Below are 7,691 nucleotides of genomic sequence, written 5' to 3' on the forward strand. Positions count from 1 at the left end.
TATCTCGGTGTTGTTCGCTGGAGTCTCTCCTTCTTATCGGTTTTCTGGACGTCCATCTGAAAATAATCCGTCATTAATTAGAAAATACGCTTCAAAAGACGTGTTTTTTGGGGGGGGGGCATGTCTGTTTGATTGACAGGTCTGCGGTGCAGTCAGGTTACGGCATTTGGTGGGCGGGACGTAGTATCGCCGGGTTTCCAATCAGATCAGCTCCCCCCCCAGCTCGCCCAAATATGGTCACTTCCTGCTTCAAGCGCTCTGAACGAGCCAGACGGCGCCGGACAAAATCCGAGCTCGAGGTTTTATGACGCCCGTTAACAAACCAACGGGTGACGTCACTGCTGGTTTCAACTCGGTCGGGATTCACCCTCCTCTTGACCAACAGTCAATCTTAAATATAAATGACTAGTTTTCATTTACTGTGAATATTCAGAGGATGGATCTCAATGTTTTGGTTCTCCACCCTCACTGACCGATTAGTACACAAAACTACCAGGCCACAATTTGAAAAGAAATGCTCTAAACCTGTTCAAATCTGAGGGGGAAGATTGCCTTGAAATTTAGATATTCATGCTCCCCAGAGGATGAGCCTTTTCCATTTCTTTCCATTTACCTCCCCCGTTATCCTCGACCATTATCGTCTCGATGTCATACTGCTGATCTTCTGTTCCTTAATTCCAATACATACTTTCATGTACGTGTGTTTGCGCTCCCGAGGGGATGAACCATAATGTGTTTGAGACACTTGACCTTTCCGATACTCCTAAGAAAGGAATTGTCGGCGTGGCGGTCAGCCCTCACGTTGATTTACTGACTGTTAGTAGGATGGGTAGCTGTGTGCTGTCCAGTTTTTGTCACGCTTCAAAGAGGATGCCGCCGACTGACCTTACGTGACCCCCACGAGGTTTACGTTTGAGGATTTGAGTGTTTGATGCTAAATTTCAGGTTGTAATTGAAACATTCGGAGACTCTTAGATCGTCAAAGGATGGCTGGACGGAGACCGACGACAGAACGTGGCAGCAAAGTGTCGCTGGACATGAGATGAATCTCTGTGCTTGTCAAACCTGCAGAGAGGAGCGTGTGTCATGTAGGCCTGAGGAGAGGCGGGTTGGAGAAACCGTGACTGGACGGCTGTGAGCAGCTCCTCCAGCGCCCTCTGCAGGCCACATCTGTCACGCACAAGAAACCTCTGGCTAATGGCTTCACACTGTTGTTGCTGAAGGAGGTGTTTAGCTGACGAGCGGTGCAGAGGATCAACCCCGGGATGACGAGACACCGGAAGTGACAGTGGAGTCGTCGCTTTTCTACCTCGGGACACAAGTAGCATTTTAAAAATATAAACACTGACGCGTCGTTGCCAAATTAACTGTGACACCGAAAGGAAATTATCACCAGACGATGGGGCCGTTGTTAAGATGACTGGGAGCATAAATTAGATTTTAAAAACATCTGCAGCTGAGCCCCCTGCCGTGACAATGTGGCAATTCCCATCAAGTGCGGTTCACACACTACACGTCAGGTCCTGTAACTTCCATCAAACATGAAGACGAAACACTTCAGAGATTTTGTAATTCAGGACCTCAGGTTTCCTTATGGTAAGGACAAAATGGAAAAAAAAAAAAAAAAGAGAAACGGTGTCTTCGGGGGCCAGCCGTGCCTTGTTGAAGCTGTTCACCAGTAAGAGTTTGAAACTAGAGATACATGATGGTTTAGTGGTGATTTAGTTACTCAGCACTTCATAACATAGTTCCACGTAGTTTATAGTAGAAATTGAATGTTGAAGTTTGTGTGACCATAAGAAAAGTGAGCTGGTCATCTCAGGGCAGGTTGTGCTCAGTTGTTCATGTAGTTACTCACTCACTTTATAGCAACTAGTATTTGGCACAAAAATCAACTTCCAGTTGAACATTATGTGCAACGCTACAAAGAACTCAAATGTTTGCAGTTCTCTTGAGCTCCTCATGTTTGCCCTGTTAAAGTTACACTGTTGATACAAATAAACACTTCCTGTAAAAATATTAGCTTTCTTTCACATTTTAGTCTACAGTAACTCTTCATCTCTTAAATAGGATTTTATCGTGAAGCATTTGCAGGAACTTCATTTTGTGACAATGAAGCTTTCGATGATCAATTTAAAACAACTGATGAAAATCCTACGATCATATTGTTTGATTTATTAAATTAAAATGACGGAAATACACGTTGACACTCGCTGGTACTTAAACAAAGAGCACTACACTTCTTATTTTACAAATTACGAAACAGGTTTTATTAAGAGTTTGAAACAACTGTTTTTCAAATGTAGGCTCATAAATAAATATATAGACAAAACCAAAAGTGAGGATTTAATAAAAGGATACGAAAGTAATTCATTAAAAGCAACAATAAGTTAAATGATGTGCAGCAGTTGTGTATTTATCTGCTGCTGACTGAGATGCTGCTCAGTCAGGTCGTGCTGCAGATCTCCTTCGTTGGTCAGTAAACTGTCACACAAGCACATCTTCACGAGCCCCTCGGGGATGCGTCGGACGAGGCTTCTCCTCCCGTGAGCTGCCTGTTGTAACACGAAACCTCAAGAGGGCAGCAAGTCGCAGCTAATCTCACAACACATCACTCGTCCTGAAAGAATTTCCACATTTCCACAGTGGATGTGCTGCAAACACAACAAAAGAGTGCCCAGTCTCGACTTTCCATTCGCTGCGTTTGAGGACTCCTGTTCTCCGGAGGGTTTGTTTTGGTTGGAGGGCCGGCGGCTCCCTCCTCTACATCTGCAGCCTCATCGGCGTCCTCCAGCTTCCTCCGCCTTCCTGTGGAAACTGGAAACTGGCTCGGTGTTGTGTTGTCAGAGCTCGCAGAGTGGGACCTGTGGGAACAAACGTCCATGAAATATTATGAACTTCCTCCTCTGCTGCAGAGACAGCAGTTATAAATAGCCGGGGGCTTATTTTCAGGCGACTTCACTCAGGCCGATGGTCTGATCTGGTCCCGGGCCGAGCCTCCCTGTGGGATCTGGTTACAAACAGCACAAATATACTGCAGAGCAGGATGAGCCTGTGACCTGCAGCTCTGCAGTCCTGCCCGGCGCCCTTCAGCTTCCCCTGCGGTGCTCCGCGTCCATGCAACACATGAGAAGAGTGTGTGTGACGGCGTACGATGAGCACACTGTCGTCTCTCTCACACACACAGGACTGATCCCTGGAAATGTGAGTGGGATCAACCAATCACATCATCATAGACGAGGATGACGACGGTTGTGGCTGAACTAAAAAAAAAACTAAAAAAACCATCATTGTTCTGAATGTCTTTATTTAAAATGGATCTTATTTGACAGTGTTGATTATATAAAAGTGAAATAGATTTGTAATACAACTGAACTGTCATTGTTTATCTTCAGACTACTCAACAAACAGGCTGGACACTTTAACCATTTATAGTCTTTTCTAATCTCTCTTTATCTCGTAGTTTTATCTATATATGTTATTATTATCATCTATTATATCAATCCATATTTTTCCATCTGGTATGTCAATGATTTTGCTTTTTCAAAAAGTTATCTTTAACTGCTATTTCTTATATTTCTACTGTTCATACGTTAATCTGTTTCAGTCATTTATCCGTTACTTCACTGTGTATTTTCAACATTTATCATTACTTTTAACTGTTGATTTTTTTTCATGGCACACAATGTTCAGGTGTTGATAACTATTTCAACCATTTATCCATAATTAGCAATGTTCTGTATTTTAAACATAAAACACTGTGTCCCAATACTGTTGGCTCTAACTAGTCTAACCTTGTTTGGTGTTGTGCAACACTTTGGGGAAGTTTTGACTTTTATATAACTTTTGTTTGTAAACTCATTATTTTTTATTCTCTCCACTTTGCCACGGGTCATGCAGGAAATGTGGAATTATATATATATATTTATATCTATATATATATATTATATATATATTTTTAAACTTTTTTTTAATTAGTTTGAGCAAGTCTATCTTTCCACTTGCTCCCTGGAGAAGCAGCCAACCTCTTCAAATGAAGATGTCTAATTAAATGACAGAAAAATACTAAACAAATGACCCTAAATGCAGCCATCATGACTAAATATAGCAATATGTCAATAAAATAACCAACAACACAGACTTGGTGCAGGAGATATGAAACATAAATTATCATTATTATTTTTAGTCGTCAAACCCAAAGATGACGATTATCACAGCCTCTTCTTTTTGTTATCACAGCTGGTGATGAGCCGGATGAGTCTCTGACAGGACCTGCGTGATGTCTCGTCGTGACTCACCTTCAGTCGGTGGAAGCGCAGGAAACACACGGTGACACGCAGAAGTAGTGACAATATCCCTTTGTGATGCAGCATTAAGATGGAAAAAAAAAAACGAGCAGCATCTGATCTGCCTTTCACTGCAGTTAACCACCTAAGATGTATCTCCATGGCAACAGAGAAGAAAGCAAAGGAAGTGTATTCTCAGCAGTATGAAAACAGATGTGATGATCTGGGCAGGAAAATAGTGCAGGTGCTTTCACAACCTGTGACGTGGACTTACAATATCAATTTCAGTCTTTTATCCTTTCCTGATGCTTTTAAAGGCATCGAGTTTGTTTTTAGCAGATATAAAAGAAAACCGGTTGTGGACAAACACAGAATTTCTACCTTCTTACTTCACTGCAAATAATCTCTGTGTTGTTTCATTTCACTGTAATTCTACATTCAGCAACAACAGTGTGTTCATCTCAGAAGTCACTCACAGACTGTGTGTTCTTATTACGAACTGGAACTGGTCCGAGACCGTGTGTGTGTGTGTGTGTGTGTGTGTGTGTGTGTGTGTGTGTGTGTGTGTGTGTGTGTGCGTGTCAAGGCCACTGGTTTCCTGTTGATGCCAGGCTGTCAGGAATGCCTCCAGCTGGGGTCAAAGGTCAAAGGATGTGTGTCTCTGTCACTTCCCCTCTCTCAACTGCAGTCTGCGATGCCCTCCACACGAAACACAAATCTTGTGCCGCACTCACGCTCAAATAACGAAGTATGGACGCGCAAGGCAGAGAGGCCTTTTGACTATTTATTGAAACATATTAGCGTCTCAGTCGGCCCAAGAACAAAGCATTGAGGGAAACACAACCGTTGCAGAGGAGCCACACGGTGTCAAGATTTAACTTTTGACTGCAGTCACTCAACCATGAAACATCGGATGTGGCTCGGAGATCCCAGATTACACGGTTCGCTCAAATCTCACCGCAAATTATGAGGAATACAGAAAATTGCATAATGAGCGGAAGAAAACTGGATATGTGTCTCGCAGTGGAGGCGGTGAGTGAGGAGGAACGCGACGGGTCAGGGAGGTCATCTCAGCGCCGTGTGTTTATCTATCACTGAGAAGATGTTTATGTTGTTCTGTCTTTCAGACAGCGATGTACGACTGCCGTGTCACATTGTAGCCCATCACCCTGGAAACCAACCCTTTGTCAACATGGTGTGTGTGTGTGTGTGTGTGTGTGTGTGTGTGTGTGTGTGTGTGTGTGTGTGTGTGTGTGTGTGTGTGTGTGTGTGTGTGTGTGTGTGTGCGCGCGTGTTTTGAGTGTCCCTGGAGACGGGAAGTGTTTCGCTATACGAGAGCACGAGTCCTCCTATTTGTTTTTAGAGATCGTGCGGTGCGAATCGTGTCTCTTGCTTGAACATCCTCAGGGAAGCACAAGTGGGTTCCGTCACGCCACGCAAACACACACACATACACACACACACACACACACACACACACACACACACACACACACACACACACACACACATACATCACACACACACACACACACACACACACACACACACACATACACACACACACACACACACACACACACACACACACACACACACACACACACACACACACACACACACACACACACACATACATCACACACACACTCAATCTACTGGGTGGGTACTGGGAATGTCTGAGGCAGGATGCTTCGAGGAAGAAACGCTCTTCAGGCCAGCCATCTGTGTGTGTGCGTGCGTGTGTGTGTGTGTGTGTGTGTGTGTGTGTGTGCGTGTGTGCGATGTTAAAGTTGTGACCAGAGCCATCAATTATCTGATAGGAGCAGAGGAAAAACAAGAAGTTGAACTGGAAGCGGATATTTAAAAGAGGGTGGAAAGATTTTGGATGAGCTGAGCTGATTTCTTTTTTAAATGCTAATTAAAATAAATAAATATCCACAGCTAAAAAAAATGGATAATTCAATGAAATTACTAACTATAGCATACATGGTTGTAACACTGAGTGAAAAGTAATGGATAGATGCTAAAAAAAAAAAAAAAAAAAAAAAAAAATAGTTAAATAGCTTGCTAATGGATAATAAAGTGAAGAAGATAGAAGTGAGTAAATAAAATGTTTAGTGGATAAATTATTGAAATAGCTCAAAGTAAATTATTCTACGAGCTGAAAGATAAGTAAACTGTTAAATGATAGCTGAGTAAAGGTGAAAGGGTGGAAATTATTGCCCAAAGTAATAAATGAATGATTAAAGTTGATGAAAGCGAGATAAAAGAAAAAGATAAATGGTTGAAATTAGAGCTAAAAGTTGTGGATAAATGAATTAACTACTAACATTAAATGATTCAAATAGATGAACGGTTGAAACGCTCACTCAAAGATGCAAAATTGTTGAAATGTTAGTAAAAGTTAAAGGTATCCTAAAAGGTCCAAATTGTAGAGGCTAAATAAAATAATAATTGAAATGCTGGCTGAAGTAAAATAGTAAATTGTTGAACTCTCAGCTGAAGTTAAGGGACAGTTGGTTGAAATAAAAGCAATTTATAAAAGTTGAAATAAACTAAAACTAAAGGGTGAATGGTTGAAATGAATGTCTCAAAATAATAACATAAACGAAGTGCATAAATTGTTGGAATAATTAGCCACATGTGTGGATAAAGGATCAAAAATATGTACGTTTCAGCAAAAACCCTGTAGCTCCAGGCAGAAAGCTACAACTGCAAACTAAAACCTAATTAAATATTGAAACTTCAACTGAATGAAAAAGAAAATATTGTAAACCCACCTTTATAAAATGAGTGTTTGATGACGTTCCATTTAAAATAAACTCAAATGAAAAGTGAACATACGAGTGGATTCACTGAAGGGGTAAAGAAATGTTGGCACCCGCTGACCTACGCTGCTCCCTTTATTAGAAAAAAAACACTTACAGTTTCTTTATTGGAGGTACAAATGTGTTTACCACACACACACACACACACACACACACACACACACACACACACACACACACACACACACACACTCTCTCTCTTTCTCTCTCCTGTAAGACAAAAGACATATCCTCTGCATGTGACATCCACCTCGAGTCCGGCTCGGCTCCATATCCTCCCCGTGATCCCTCGCCCAGAGAGGAAACATCCTGTGGCTGCCGGCCTCACTGTGACTTTCTGCTCTGCAACAGGTAACAACCCCAGATCTCAGCGCCGACGCTGAGCACCTCCAATCACTGCTTTCCTCTCGCTGATCCTCGTGTCAGGAAGTGATATTTCTCTGTCAGGTAAGCGCTCCCGCTCCCACGATATCTGCAGAGATCCTATGATCTACGTGCATGTATCTCTGATGGGAGCCAAGATTTCCGACAGTTGCGTTTTTTTTTTTTTTTTGTGCTTTTCAGGCATTTCTCG

The sequence above is a fragment of the Embiotoca jacksoni genome, unplaced genomic scaffold (assembly GCF_022577435.1).
Source record: "Embiotoca jacksoni isolate LCO1_2020_lvr unplaced genomic scaffold, fEmbJac1.0.p SCAF_14, whole genome shotgun sequence".
Classification (NCBI taxonomy): Eukaryota; Metazoa; Chordata; class Actinopteri; family Embiotocidae; genus Embiotoca; species Embiotoca jacksoni.